At 42.4% G+C, this 15,970-nt stretch overlaps 1 protein-coding gene across 2 annotated transcripts in view; it reads right to left on the bottom strand.

The window, feature by feature from the left end:
• Positions 1–10,797, bottom strand: part of ncalda (neurocalcin delta a) — a 112,275-nt gene extending 101,478 nt beyond the window's left edge. For both annotated transcript variants that reach the window (XM_060922099.1, XM_060922100.1), the window contains exon 1: positions 10,658–10,797. The gene's annotated coding sequence lies outside the window, so the exon portion shown is untranslated. The remainder of the gene's footprint in view (positions 1–10,657) is intronic.
• Between the last annotated feature and the right edge of the window lie 5,173 nt (positions 10,798–15,970).

Genomic DNA, 15,970 nt, shown 5'->3' with positions numbered 1-15,970 from the left:
TCACCAGCTGCTGCGAAGGACATCCATACGGAGACGCATACCCAAACTCCTCCAGTGGTTCAAACTACAGGCAGAAAACACGGCAGGTGCCAGGTCTGTGCCTACAGAAACAACTTCAAGACCAGCAACACTTGTGTGAAATGCAAGAAATATGTCTGCAAGGAACACGCACAAGTGCTCTGCACATCATGTGCACAGCAGTGCAGACAAAAGGCTGGACTGTACCTTATGGTGACCTGTATAAAAAAATAAAAATAAAAAAAAAAATCATATGCTGTTCTTATTCTGTGAAACTCATTTTGGCAACCCCCCCCCACACACACATATACATACATATTCACATACACAGCACTCACAGTGGCAGAGAACAATCCGTGACACAATGCTCTAAAACATTTTTGTAAATAAAGAACTGTTATGTGTTCCTTACTGATGTTCTGTTTTACAAATAAAATCCTTCCAAATGTTTGAAATCGTGTCTGCTTTTCCTGGGGTCAAACTGACCCCGAAGATAATACATGTTACCATCCTTGATAACAGAAATAGTTTTTCTTTCCAAAAATGTTATAAAGAACAAAAATCTGTATTTAGAGATAATATGAAGCCATTTAAAACACCAGAAAAAAAAAAAGTCTTTACTTTCCAATTTTAAGTCAGTCAGTGAGATTTTATGTTTATTTGCATATTTTTCTATGGTTGCATAATCGGTATTTTGGCTGTATGGAGGTGGCTGTGGGGGGTTATGTTTTATTTAAAGGGCCATTTAGGTAGTCAACAAAGAAACAAAAGTACCTGCCACACAAACTTGGGCAACAATTGTAATCATTTTCTGGAGGTTTAAAATAAGAAGAGAGTGAATCCAGGTGAGACGTAGCCGACAGAGGACGACTCGCATTACCCGTGAGCACTGCATCGTGCGAGGGCAGTTTTTCTGTGCTAAAGTTAACGAAGTCCGTCTTGAGGAATATAACGAGTAATGAGTGACTGAGCAATTTGAGGGTGTCAAGTGTAGAGTCAAGAAGAGCTAGCACCATAAATCTTGATTTTGGAGATGTTTTTGCCAAAAGACACAGCAACAGGCGAACAAGCTATATTGAAAAGAATGTGGCCTGAGAAAGCAAGGACAGGTTGTGAGTAGGCTCGAGCAAAATGGACGCTGGCTATGATGATGATGCTTTTTCGTTTTATTTTTCATTGTTGGACATGTATACTTTTGTATACAAAAGTACACAGCAACAGCCAAATAAAGCTGTATTTAAAATAATTGGAGGATTTTGTGTGGCGATTTTAAACTTGAAGGCTTGGTTCCAGTAAATATGTTTTGTTTCTTATAACATCAATATACCCCTTCAAATTAAAAGATCTATATTTGACTTTTTAAGGAAAAAGGACAACTAGCCCATTTGAAGAATAATTAATCACCTAACACATAACACATTAAAACAGGATTACTGTGGAACTCAAAATGTTAACTGTTCTGGTTGCAGTCTACGCACATCATATAATTAACACTAGAAAAGCACTTGGAGAGCGCAGACCTCCGCCAAGAATCCTTTAAAAAATTCCGGGATCCAGGCGGTGATCCGGATCACCGCCAAAATTTAATGGATTGTTACTTGTGCCCAGTCACACCTCTGGAAAAAATTTCAGAGCAATCCGTTCATAACTTTTTCCGTAATGTTGCTAACAGACAAACCAACAAAGAAACCAATGCTACCAAAAACATAACCTCCTTGGCAGAGGTAATAAATACGGAGGTGATTATAGAAAATTGCGCGCTGATTATCGAGAAATAGTCCGAATCTCGACCAATCACCTCAAGTGACTTGGCAAAATGGCAGCCAATTGCTTTGTCACCATAAGTGAGGAAGAGTTACAAATTATGAAAGAAAATGCTGTTTTTAAAAGCACTAAAGATGCCATGACGTTTGTTCGAAAACTATTCAAAAGATAAAGTGGAACTGTGATTTATTTTATCCATTTCAAAAGAAAGTAAGTGACTCGGCATAGATAAGCGACAAGTCTGTGCGTGTTACCATGCATGCCACTTTTGAAGATTGAAAAAGTATTTTTTTTTTTTAAGTGTACCTGTAGTGAATTTTAATTACTAGCTATTTCAAAAGATCACATATGATACCAGTGGTTCCGTCATGTAACGTTCGTCATAAGCTCTTGTCAAGTACACGCGAGTTTTAAGTCACTGCTCTGTCAGTCAAACATGGTCAGTGACATGCTGCCTCCTTCACAGGCTGTTCCAGCACCGGTAGTGATGCACAGTTGTTTGTATGCCTGATTGTCTGGGCTGCAGTGGACTGGTCACTGACCCCATGTTGCAAACACCAGTCTAAGATAACACACTATCAACCAATCTCCTCATAAGAAATATTTACACTTACTCAAGCTGATCTGCAGCTGGATCAAGTCGAAGTTATTGGAAAAAAAAAAAAAGGCACCATTCATCATCAGTGTCGCAGTTCTCAACATTGAACCGAATCGCTGTCCTGAATCATCCGAAGGGCATAAAAATCTGCGTGCCATCTCGCAACAAGTTTTACCTCCAAATAGCCCAAATATATCCCTATATTCCCTAATGAGATGTCAGACAGATTTTATCCTGTTTACGGTGGGCTTTCCCACTGCAAAAGAGAAACCAATCGAAACCGAAAGAGTGAAAGTGATCATCATACCGTTACCATCCCTGTGTCTGAAATCGCTCACTCGTTCACTACTCCCTACATAGGGAATTCTATATAGAGGACTACAACCCCGATTCCAAAAAAGTTGGGACAAAGTACAAATTGTAAATAAAAACGGAATGCAATAATTTACAAATCTCAAAAACTGATATTGTATTCACAATAGAACATAGACAACATATCAAATGTCGAAAGTGAGACATTTTGAAATTTCATGCCAAATATTGGCTCATTTGAAATTTCATGACAGCAACACATCTCAAAAAAGTTGGGACAGGGGCAATAAGAGGCTGGAAAAGTTAAAGGTACAAAAAAGGAACAGCTGGAGGACCAAATTGCAACTCATTAGGTCAATTGGCAATAGGTCATTAACATGACTGGGTATAAAAAGAGCATCTTGGAGTGGCAGCGGCTCTCAGAAGTAAAGATGGGAAGAGGATCACCGATCCCCCTAATTCTGCGCCGACAAATAGTGGAGCAATATCAGAAAGGAGTTCGACAGTGTAAAATTGCAAAGAGTTTGAACATATCATCATCTACAGTGCATAATATCATCAAAAGATTCAGAGAATCTGGAAGAATCTCTGTGCGTAAGGGTCAAGGCCGGAAAACCATACTGGGTGCCCATGATCTTCGGGCCCTTAGACGGTACTGCATCACATACAGGCATGCTTCTGTATTGGAAATCACAAAATGGGCTCAGGAATATTTCCAGAGAACATTATCTGTGAACACAATTCACCGTGCCATCCGCCGTTGCCAGCTAAAACTCTATAGTTCAAAGAAGAAGCCGTGTCTAAACATGATCCAGAAGCGCAGACGTCTTCTCTGGGCCAAGGCTCATTTAAAATGGACTGTGGCAAAGTGGAAAACTGTTCTGTGGTCAGACGAATCAAAATTTGAAGTTCTTTATGGAAATCAGGGACGCCGTGTCATTCGGACTAAAGAGGAGAAGGACGACCCAAGTTGTTATCAGCGCTCAGTTCAGAAGCCTGCATCTCTGATGGTATGGGGTTGCGTTAGTGCGTGTGGCATGGGCAGCTTACACATCTGGAAAGACACCATCAATGCTGAAAGGTATATCCAGGTTCTAGAGCAACATATGCTCCCATCCAGATGACGTCTCTTTCAGGGAAGACCTTGCATTTTCCAACATGACAATGCCAAACCACATACTGCATCAATTACAGCATCATGGCTGCGTAGAAGAAGGGTCCGGGTACTGAACTGGCCAGCCTGCAGTCCAGATCTTTCACCCACAGAAAACATTTGGCGCATCATAAAACGGAAGAGACGACAAAAAAGACCTAAGACAGTTGAGCAACTAGAATCCTACATTAGACAAGAATGGGTTAACATTCCTATCCCTAAACTTGAGCAACTTGTCTCCTCAGTCCCCAGACGTTTACAGACTGTTGTAAAGAGAAAAGGGGATGTCTCACAGTGGTAAACATGGCCTTGTCCCAACTTTTTTGAGATGTGTTGTTGTCATGAAATTTAAAATCACCTAATTTTTCTCTTTTAAATGATACATTTTCTCAGTTTAAACATTTGATATGTCATCTATGTTCTATTCTGAATAAAATATGGAGTTTCGAAACTTCCACATCATTGCATTCCGTTTTTATTTCCAATTTGTACTGTCCCAACTTTTTTGGAATCGGGGTTGTATATAGTGAGCAAATTGGTAAAATGAAAAAATGCTTTTGGACACTACCCCGTCGTGCTGGTATTTGTGTCATTACTGTCGCACAATTAAAATGTGCCAGATCAACCGGCTGGTGGATTTTCAAAATAATAAATGCATGAATGTATTTTTATGATAAATACATATTATACTGAGTGTATTTCCCACATTAATAAATACAAAAGTATGTGCATCTTTCAGGTTTTTTTTTTTTTAAATCAAGCCTGAATACTTTTTTCCTTTGCTGCTGCCTTTTATTAAATCAAATTTGAGACTTTTAATTTGATTTCTTTCAGCGCGACCGCAATGCATGATGGGATATATCGTTTGGTTAGTGACCACTGGTTGTACACTACTTTTCGTGATTCATTGTGGGATACTTTGAGTGCACTATATAGGGTGTAAATAATTCTCACTATCGTTTTGGACAGCACTACAAAATGGTGTCCTCACTATATAGTGCCCTATATAGTGAGTAGGGAGTGATTTTGGACACAGGGCATGTGAATAGTCTTATGAATGTGGAAGTGCACACTCTGGTGTGACCGAGTAAGGTGACAAGTTTTATGTTTCATCTAATTTAGGTAATTTAAAAACTATTATTATTTGGCAGTGGGCACATAAGAAAGTATAAAGTTTCTGTCAATATGTTTATCATGCTTGTATAATAAAAAAAACTCGAAGATATTTCTCTCAATACATGACCTACTCATTCTAAACCTGTTGAGCTTCGCCGCCGACACTCTCGACCCCAAAGTACAACCAAATCTACTTGCACATAATGCCATGAAATAACAGATGTGTCAAATATCTATTAGGGGTGTGCAAAAATATCGATACAGCGATATATCGCGATACTTTGTCTTCCGATTCAATATCGATACTCAAAATTTGAATATCGATATTTTTTCAAATAATAAATCATGTTTCAGACAGGTTGTAAATCCAGTACGACTTCCGCACCTCCGCTCCGCGAGGTGTTGCTGTGCCGCTCCCTCACTGCAAGGCACTCTTCATCTTCTCTTTTTTCCCCGGCGGTTGCAGTGAGGAAAAAAAAACAAGCAAGCATGGCTGTTAACGTAAACCTAGAGACGCCGCCGAACTTTAAGGCAGATGTTTGGAGGCACTTTGGATTCCAAAGGAGAAAAAAAAACAAAAAACAGTGAGCCGGACAAAGAGTACGCACTCTGTAAAACCTGTTTCGCTCCAATTAGATATTCAGGTAACACAACAAACTTGCGAACTCACTTAGCACTACACCACCCCAACATATTAGCTCAGCCGGAGCCGCTGAAACCCGACCCGAAGCAAACTACACTGGACAGCGCCAAAGTCCTCCCGTCTACTTCAGTGATGTGTGACTTACTGTAACTGTGAACTTAATTTTGTCATTTAAGGCCAAAGGCAAGAAGCTGCACTTTATCTTGCATTTTCAGTTTTAGTGTGTGTGAGACACTGCATTTTATTTTGAGTATTTACTCAAAGTTCAGAAGAAACATGATTCACTGAGGTTTCAGTTCAGTTTCAGTGTGTGGACACTGACCCACACTGCACTTTGTTTCATAATTGTGCTCAGGGAGACTAAGATGCCCACTGCACTTTTCAATGTGTTCCAGACAGTGTGTTGTTCCTGCAAAATAAGCACAAGTTAAATGTTCTCAGGTATATGTTCTCAAGTTTACAAAGAACAAATTGATATTAGTGTTAGCACTGAAATGTATGTGCAGTCTGCAGTGCAAGTTTTCATAAAACAATTTGATTCTGCTTGTTAAGCAGCACTGATGTGTCCATGCTTACAGAAAAGTTGATAATACTAGCACAGAAATGGGAATTTTCTGTATGCTGTAGTGAAGCAACTCTTGGTTTTGCCAGCAGTGGAATAGAGACAAATATATGTCTGGCAAGAGTGTGTACTTATGTATGTGAAATGTAATTTTACAGTGGTCAATAAATTCTGATTTTCTTCAGTGACACAGATATCGTGATGTGGTTGAAATTTCTTGCAATATATCGATTATCGCAGAATCGCTGTACCGTGATATTATCGTTATCGTGGGCAAAATATCGCCATAGTATCGTATCGTGAGGTATCTGGTGATACCCAGCCCTAATATCTATTCCAAGTATTTGATCTATATTTATTCAATGTGTTCTGAAGTTATTTGACTGGAAACTGAGAATCACAACCCACAGAACGCTGCTTGTTTACTTGCACCCGATAACCTGGAATCAACGACTGCATGCTACTTCCGGCCGGCCATGGCTGCTCCCCGTGGTTCTACCTCCGCGGGTAATTGACGGAATAAAATTGTCCAAAAAAGTGCTTTTACAGTGGTTTTTGACTGAATGTGTGCATCTTTTGTCTATAAGTAAGACATAAAGCATGATTAATGTTGTAAGCATGACCAGTACACTTTAAAACTGATTTTTATTTTTATATATATAAATCGCCTATGTATTTATACTCAAACAATTCTCTCTCAGGATCAGTAAATATCGGTGAATAATAACCTTGATTTAATCTCAGTTTCATTTTATTATATATCTTCGGCAAATACTTGTTAAAATTTATCCATTTATCCATCCATTTATCCTGTACAGGGTTGCTGGCAAGTTGGAGCCTATCCCAGCTGACTATGGGCAAGAGGCGGACTACGCCCTGGACAAGTCACCAGATCATCACAGGGCTGACATATACTGTAGACACAAACAACCAGTCACACTCACACCTACGGTCAATTTAGAGCCACCCGTTAGCCTAACCCACAGTGGTGTAGTGGTTAGCACTGTCACCTCACAGCAAGAAGGTTCTGGGTTCGAACCCAGCGGCTGATGAGGGCCTTTCTGTGTGGACTTTGCATGTTCTCCCAGTGTCTGTGTGGGTTTCCTCCCACCGTCCAAAGATATGCAGGTTAGGTTAATTGGTGGCTCTAAATTGTGAATGGTTGTTTGTGTCTCTGTGTGTGTCAGCCCTGCAATGAGCTGGTGACTTGTCCAGGCTGTACCCTACCTCCCACCCATGGTCAGCTGGGATAGGCTCCAGCTCCCCTATCTCATGACCCTACACGGGATAAGTTGTTACAGATAAAACAAACAAGTTAGCCTAACCTGCATGTCTTTGGACTGTGGAAGAAACCCACACATGCAGACACTGGGAGAACATGCAAACTCCACACAGAAAGGTCCCCGTCAGCTGCTGGGCTCGAACCCAGAACCTTCTTGCTGTGAGGTGACAGTGCTAACCACAACACCACCATGCCATTAAATAATAACTGTAAAACAAGAAACCGAAGTACATCAGTAGGCAATTCCCTAACTGTCATATAGTTTTCAAATAGCATGTATTATTTAGGCGGCACGGTGGTGTAGTGGTTAGCGCTGTCGCCTCACAGCAAGAAGGTCCTGGGTTCAAGCCCCGGGGCTGGTGAGGGCCTTTCTGTGCGGAGTTTGCATGTTCTCCCCGTGTCCGCGTGGGTTTCCTCCGGGTGCTCCGGTTTCCCCCACAGTCCAAAGACATGCAGGTTAGGTTAACTGGTGACTCTAAATTGACCGTAGGTGTGAATGTGAGTGTGAATGGTTGTCTGTGTCTATGTGTCAGCCCTGTGATGACCTGGCGACTTGTCCAGGGTGTACCCTGCCTTTCGCCCATAGTCAGCTGGGATAGGCTCCAGCTTGCCTGCGACCCTGTAGAAGGATAAAGCGGCTAGAGATAATGAGATGAGATGTATTATTTAAAAAACAGCAGCATCATAAACTTCCTGAAACTCTGTTATGGCTTTTGGCTTTGATGTGCCACCCCAAGATTTTCAGTAGCCCCCCCTGTTGGCTGCTGGGCTCGAACCCAGAACCTTCTTGCTGTCAGGTGACAGTGCTAACCCCTACACCACCATGCCATTAAATAATAACTGTAAAACAAGAAACCGAAGTACATCAGTCGGCGCGTCCCTAACTCTCATATTGTCATATAGATTTCAAATAGCATATATTATTTTAAAAAAAAAACCAGCAGCATCATAAACTTCCTGAAACTCTGTTATGGCTTTTGATGTGCCACCCCAAGATTTTCAGTAGCCCCCCCTGTTGGCTGCTGGGCTCGAACCCAGAACCTTCTTGCTGTGAGGTGACAGTGCTAACCCCGACACCACCATGCCATTAAATAATAACTGTAAAACAAGAAACCGAGGTACATCAGTCAGCGAGTCCCTAACTCTCATATTGTCATATAGATTTCAAATAGCATATGACGCGGTACGCGGTGGTCCGGATCACCGTATTTTCCATACAAAACGAGGGCATTAATTAATTATTTTTCCTGGATTGTGGTCCGGTTCACCGTATGCTGTATTATATTACGATATAAATAAAAACTTACCAAAATCATACTGTGTTTGTCATTTAATACGAGTTTTTTTTACAAAGTCGTACATCATTTGTTATTTTTTCTCAAACCAGAAGAGAAATGCATGCGTAAAACACACGCGCAATAAAAGATACCAGTTCTAACGCATGTAAAAAAGCGGGAGCTGCCACGAGGGAAGTGAAAAATAATTTTACCAACTTCACAGTAAGACTTATTTGTCTTCTGAACTTGGTGGTCCGGACCACACCTGAAAACGGCGTGGTCCGGACCACAACGGTAGTCCGGACCACCGCGTACCGCGTCATATATTATTATTTTTTTTAAAAACCCACAGCAGCATCATAAACTTCCTGAAACTCTGTTATGGCTTTTGGTTTTGATGTGCCACCCCAAGATTTTCAGTAGCCCCCCCTGTTGGCTGCTGGGCTCGAACCCAGAACCTTCTTGCTGTGAGGTGACAGTGCTAACCACGACACCACCATGCCATTAAATAATAACTGTAAAACAAGAAACCGAGGTACATCAGTCGGCGCGTCCCTAACTCTCATATTGTCATATAGTTTTCAAATAGCATATATTATTTAAAAAAAAAAACCCAGCAGCATCATAAACTTCCTGAAACTCTTATGGCTTTTGGTTTTGATGTGCCACCCCAAGATTTTTAGTGGCCCCCTCGTCAACTGCTGGGCTCGAACCCAGAACCTTCTTGCTGTGAGGTGACAGTGCTAACCCCAACACCACCATGCCATTAAATAATAACTGTAAAACAAGAAACCGAGGTACATCAGTCGGCGAGTCCCTAACTCTCATATTGTCATATAGATTTCAAATAGCATATTTTTTTTTTTTTTAAAAACCCACAGCAGCATCATAAACTTCCTGAAACTCTGTTATGGCTTTTGGTTTTGATGTGCCACCCCAAGATTTTCAGTAGCCCCCCCTGTTGGCTGCTGGGCTCGAACCCAGAACCTTCTTGCTGTGAGGTGACAGTGCTAACCACTACACCACCATGCCATTAAATAATAACTGTAAAACAAGAAACCGAGGTACATCAGTCAGCGCGTCCCTAACTCTCATATTGTCATATAGGTTTCAAATAGCATATATTATTTAAAAACCACACACACACACACAGCAGCATCATAAACTTCCTGAAACTCTGTTATGGCTTTGATGTGCCACCCCAAGATGTTCAGTGGCCCCCCCAGTCCGGCCACCCCGTTGAAATATTCCTGGAAGACGCCCCTCTACCCTCAAAGTCTGTTCCCTACGTTTTGTGTGACGTTAGGAACAGACAAATAAACAGAGGCGAAAACATCACCTTCCTAAATAACCCTGCTCATGTATCAGCACAGATCTGACTACAGTCTCAGGAGATGTGCAGGAGGATTAAAACGCTGCAGAAGAGTAGCACTGCACCGAGCTGCTAAATGGACAGGCTACTTCTTTAACTCATTAAAGCTAACTTCAGTATTTTAAATAAATAAAACAAACTAAAAACACACACGCTGTTAACTGTTGCTGTAACGAGCACGGAATGGATGCTCCTCTGATCAACATCTCGAGCTGTTTGAATCAAAACAGTTCACTGAAACGGTTTAATTACCGCTAACTGCCCGTCTCCATTCAATTTCCCATCAAAGATTAGCTAGCTAGCTAGCTAGCTAGCTAAGTGCTAGCTAAGGTAGCTAGCTAGCTACAAATACCATAAAAAGCGCTCGCATGGCTCCAGTGTCCAGCGCAGAGCTGAGCTGTGCACAGGTGAGTGAGTGTGAAAGCTCCTTCAGCTCGCGAGCTAACTGTCCATGTCAGAGCAACAAGTTACACCAACCAAGTCCTGCTTCCAGTTAGCACAATGCTAACCAGCGGAACAACAGAGTTTATATCCTGCTAACGAAACTCAGAAGAACTCACCTGTGCCAAAGCTTCGCAGACAGATGACACCTCTCCAGGCTGTAGGTATATAAACAGGAGAAAGGGGGAGGGGGAGAAAAAGAAAAGGCAAAATGATGGAGGGAATGTGCAGCAGTTCCCGAACACAGCGCTGCTGAATGGCCTCAGGAAAGTGTGATGACGTCACTTCACGCACCATGCACGCCCTCTTGCAGCCTGACTGAAGTGTTTCTGTGGTTTTTTTTCCCCTCTTCACCTTCATATGTGCATTACAATGCAGAAAGACTGTCATGCAGGTCTGTAAGTGGAGGTTGAAGCGGTGTTCATTTACATTCCGACTACATGTCTTTATTTCCTCCTGGCGGAAATGCAGCATGTCAATGCAATGCAATATTCTGTACCTCATGGCCATAAGGGCAGTGACTCTGGAAATCCCCACACAGAACATGTCTCAGTTAGCTAATGTTTATATCTGTTGTAGTGCCACACAGGAAGCCATGGTTAGAGAAACAGCCTTAGGACCGCAAGGTTGCTGGTTCGATTCCCTAGACCAGCCGGATTAGCTTAAGTGCTCTTGAGCAAGGCACCTCAACGGCGTCAGTCAGGTTGGGCATTGAACCTGACTGTATTTCTCATCTCATCTCATCATCTGTAGCTGCTTTATCCTGTTCTAGGGTCGCAGGCAAGCTGGAGCCTATCCCAGCTGACTACGGGCGAAAGGCGGGGTACACCCTGGACAAGTCGCCAGGTCATCACAGGGCTGACACATAGACACAGACAACCATTCACACTCACATTCACACCTACGGTCAATTTAGAGTCACCAGTTAACCTAACCGGGTGGCACGGTGGTGTAGTGGTTAGCGCTGTCGCCTCACAGCAAGAAGGTCCTGGGTTCGAGCCCCGGGGCCGGCGAGGGCCTTTCTGTGCGGAGTTTGCATGTTCTCCCCGTGTCCGCGTGGGTTTCCTCCGGGTGCTCCGGTTTCCCCCACAGTCCAAAGACATGCAGGTTAGGTTAACTGGTGACTCTAAATTGACTGTAGGTGTGAATGTGAGTGTGAATGGTTGTCTGTGTCTATGTGTCAGCCCTGTGATGACCTGGCGACTTGTCCAGGGTGTACCCCGCCTTTCGCCCATAGTCAGCTGGGATAGGCTCCAGCTTGCTTGCGACCCTGTAGAAGGATAAAGCGGCTAGAGATAATGAGATGAGTTAACCTAACCTGCATGTCTTTGGACTGTGGGGGAAACCGGAGCACCCGGAGGAAACCCACGCGGACATGCAAACTCCGCACAGAAAGGCCCTGAGGCTCGCTGGCCACGGGGCTCGAACCCGGTCCTTCTTGCTGTGAGGCGACAGCGCTAACCACTACACCACCGTGCCGCCCCCAGTAAATGTTCATTCTGATATTACAGAGTCTTCAACGTTTAGCAATGCTTTTTAAAACATGCAATTCCAGTAACCTGTTTTTATTTCATTTTAGTTCATTGCTCTCCTATGATGAACTAAATTTCGTTGTACATTTGTGCAGTGACAATAAAGGCATTCTATTTCTATTTTCTATTATATTACAGCTGCAAACACAGCTGGCGAATAGCCTACACACCCAGACACCTCAGAACTCTTTATTGTCTTAAGTTTAAGTCCAAACAAAATGCAGGTGAATCCTCTCCACAACTATTTAATCCCAGTTGGCAGTAAACAACAACAAAAACACTTTCATTTCGAACACAAACTATGAAACACAAAAACAATGATTAGTAGTCAGCGTGTGTTAGTTTGCAAAACAAGACTGTTTATTTGGGTTCAAGTCACCTAATTGAACTGATGAATTGTAGATAACGAGATTTTGTTTTTAAGCTGATAGTTAATTTTTAATGCTTACCTTGAGAGATAGATACACTCATGCAGTATAGTATAGTCAATTACTTTGACTACTAGATAGATAGATAGATAGATAGATAGATAGATAGATAGATAGATAGATAGATAGATAGATAGATAGATAGATACTTTATTAATCCCAGTGATTTCTGCACTACATATTTCTCTAGTCTCCTGTTCTCTCAGTAGTTCTTGCTGAATGTTCCTCATATCTGAATGGCATGACATGGATGGAGCTGGAGATATCTACGATGGTCATCAGTTTGGATGCCACTCTCTTCTTCCCACTATTTGAGATGACAAAATTCACTTTCTTGCTACATGTAATCAACTTGTAATGCTGTTATACTCATTCAGTAATGCAGTTACTGTTATATTGAGAAATTGAGAATGCTATATTGAACCCATGAGCTTACTGCCATCTAGTGGTAAATAAGATATTCAGTTAACAATAATAACAACAGGAAATAACAATAATAGCGGTGTTAAAACTATCCATCATCTGTAGCCACTTTATCCTGTTCTACAGGGTCGCAGGCAAGCTGGAGCCTATCCCAGCTGACTACGGGTGAAAGGCGGGGTACACCCTGGACAAGTCGCCAGGTCATCACAGGGCTGACACATAGACACAGACAACCATTCACACTCACATTCACACCTACGGTCAATTTAGAGTCACCAGTTAACCTAACCTGCATGTCTTTGGACTGTGGGGGAAACCGGAGCACCCGGAGGAAACCCATGCGGACAACATGCAAACTCCACACAGAAAGGCCCTCGCCGGCCACAGGGCTCAAACCCGGACCTTCTTGCTGTGAGGCGACAGCGCTAACCACTACACCACCGTGCTGCCTAGTTTTAAAACTAATTAACCGTTAATAAACGATGTAAAGAGGACTTTCCCTTAAACACCAATTTCAGCAAGCTCTCTCTCACACACAAACACACACACACACACACACACACACACACACACACACACACACACACACACACACACCTGCTGTCTTATCCAGTTAACTAATCAGCCAATCCCTTGACAGCAGCACAGTGCATAAAATCATGCAGATACAAATCAAGAGCTTCAGTTAATGTTCACTTCAAACATCAGAATGGGAAAAATTATGATCTCTGTGACTTTCACTATAGCATGGGTGTTGGTGCCGATGGACTGGTTTAAGTATTTCAGAAACTGCTGATCTCCTGCAGTTTTCACACACAGCAGTCTCTAGATGCAAAATGGTGCGAAAACCAAAAAATATTGAGTGAGTGACAGTTCTGTGGGTGAAAACACCTTGTTGATAAGAGAGGTCAGAGGAAAATGTCTAGATTGGCGGCACGGTGGTGCAGTAGTTAGCACCGTCGCCTCACAGCAAGAAGGTTCTGGGTTCAAGCCCAGCGGGCGGTGGGGGCCTTTATGTGTGGAGTTTGCATGTTTTCCCCGTGTCTGCATGGGTTTCCTCTGGGTGCTCCGGTTTCCCCCACATTCCAAAGACATGCAGTTAGATTAACATGGCGCAGCCTTGGGCTGAAGTGCCCTTGAGCAAGGCACCTAACCTCCAACTGCTCCCTGGGTGCTGTAGTATAGCTGCTCACTGCTCTGGATATGTGTGTGTGCTCATTGCTCACTTATGCGTGTGTTCACTGCTTCAGATGGGTTAAATGCAGAGGACAAATTTCACTGTGCATGCGACAAATAAAGGCTGCTTCTTCTAGATTGGTTTGAGCTGTCAGGAAGGATATAATAATTCATAGCAACTCTTCACAACCATGGTGAGGAGGAAGGCATCTCAGCATGTAACAGTAGAAGACCACATTGGATTCCACTCCTGCCAGCCAAGAACAGGAGTCTTAGAATCAAGAACAAGTTCCTGTTAAAGTGGCTGGTGAGAGTGTGTGTCAGCCTTACAGGTATTATCCACCCCAAAAAACTTTCTAGGGGTCGTTCCCTCTCTGCCTCTGGCATGGCATGGTGTTGCTCAGCATGCCACCTCTCTTCCATTACGGTACATCCATTTGGTCAGCAAAGTATTCTATCATGTTCTTGGCAGTGATAGACAGCTGTAAGTCCAGGACTAGTTTTACTGAAGCACACTGGCAAACAGTTCCAAAACGTGAGGCAAAGAGCATTAACAGAAACAGGTAGAGTTCAGGTGAGACACAAACAGAATATCAGAGGTTAGACAATGTGTGGGTGAGAAAACAAAATCAAACACTAGAGTAGCAAAACAGCAGTTAAGGCTGGTTTAGTAACATCAGACACATGGTACTAAGCAGTGGCGGCTGGTAGTCTTTCAAACAGGGGAGGCTGGTCGGTTACGATATTTCCAGATTTTAAAAGAAAAAACACATCAATTTTGCTCATACTCTTGCCTCTGATCTGGCTGATTGTTGGCAGGGTCACAAACTGTGAAATAACAGGTTCTTTTGGCCCATTAGCCTACTGTCCAATATACATGATGGTGGTGTTGGGGGGGGGGGGGTATATTTTAACATTTTATATTTTAAAATTGTGGCATGTTGTTTAAAAATTGATCATTATTGAAAGCAGCTCTTTGTCAGGAACCTCAGCAGTAACAGCAGAGTGTTCTGGAATAGGCACAAGCACTGACCTTGGGGAGCCAAACATAGAGCTGGGTGCCACACATTTCATTCAATGACACTTTCCCTATATTTTCTTAATTTGACTGAGAAATGTTTTATTGACAATTTTGATAACCCTTCACTTTTAATCCAGGTCTGTAGTGTGAAATGTTCTCGGCTGTGTTTTTGTTTAAAAATGTTTTCCAAATTGTAGCTGTGTTTAATTCATATCCAGAAAAATATATATTCCAATATAATATACTCAGCATAAACATTTTAAATAGATTCTATATTTTTGGTCCATCCATGACATATTACTAAAGTAGCCTATTTACTGTTGTTGATGTGGGTCACGAGTATTATTCCCTACCTTTTTCACCAAGTCAATTTGAGGCGTTGGTCTACCCTGCTCTTTAATTTAAATTTTTTTCCTTGAAAGGAAGACTGGCAAATGGCTTCGGCAAAATTAAATCAGCAATGCTTGGCATCCGTGCGCAGCTTTCTTGCTAGCTGACTAGCCCCCTCAAGTTCAAGTTCAGTCACTCAAATAAACAAAATTTCTGGAACTAAGATAGCAAACTTGACAACACTATATTTACAATGAAAATATATACAAACTAAAAAAGCTGGTAGAAACCGTATGTAATGAATGAAATTGAAATGTAAGCTGATCTCTTACAATACACCACCGCACTTGCGAATCCGCATGGGACTGAACTGAAATTCACCGCTGCCTGTCTATATTTGAAACGAGCTGTCAATCAAAGACAATATCCGGCCGCTTTCACCAATCACCAGTCTCCTCGCGGAAACTGCCATGTCCCTCCCACTGTGAGGCTGGGAGTCCGGTGGGCGGGCGTTTTCGCAGT

Source organism: Neoarius graeffei, chromosome 5, assembly GCF_027579695.1.
Source record: "Neoarius graeffei isolate fNeoGra1 chromosome 5, fNeoGra1.pri, whole genome shotgun sequence".
Lineage (NCBI taxonomy): Eukaryota > Metazoa > Chordata > Actinopteri > Siluriformes > Ariidae > Neoarius > Neoarius graeffei.
The sequence above is the reverse complement of the archived record's forward strand: the minus strand, read 5'-3'. Positions and strand labels throughout refer to the sequence as shown.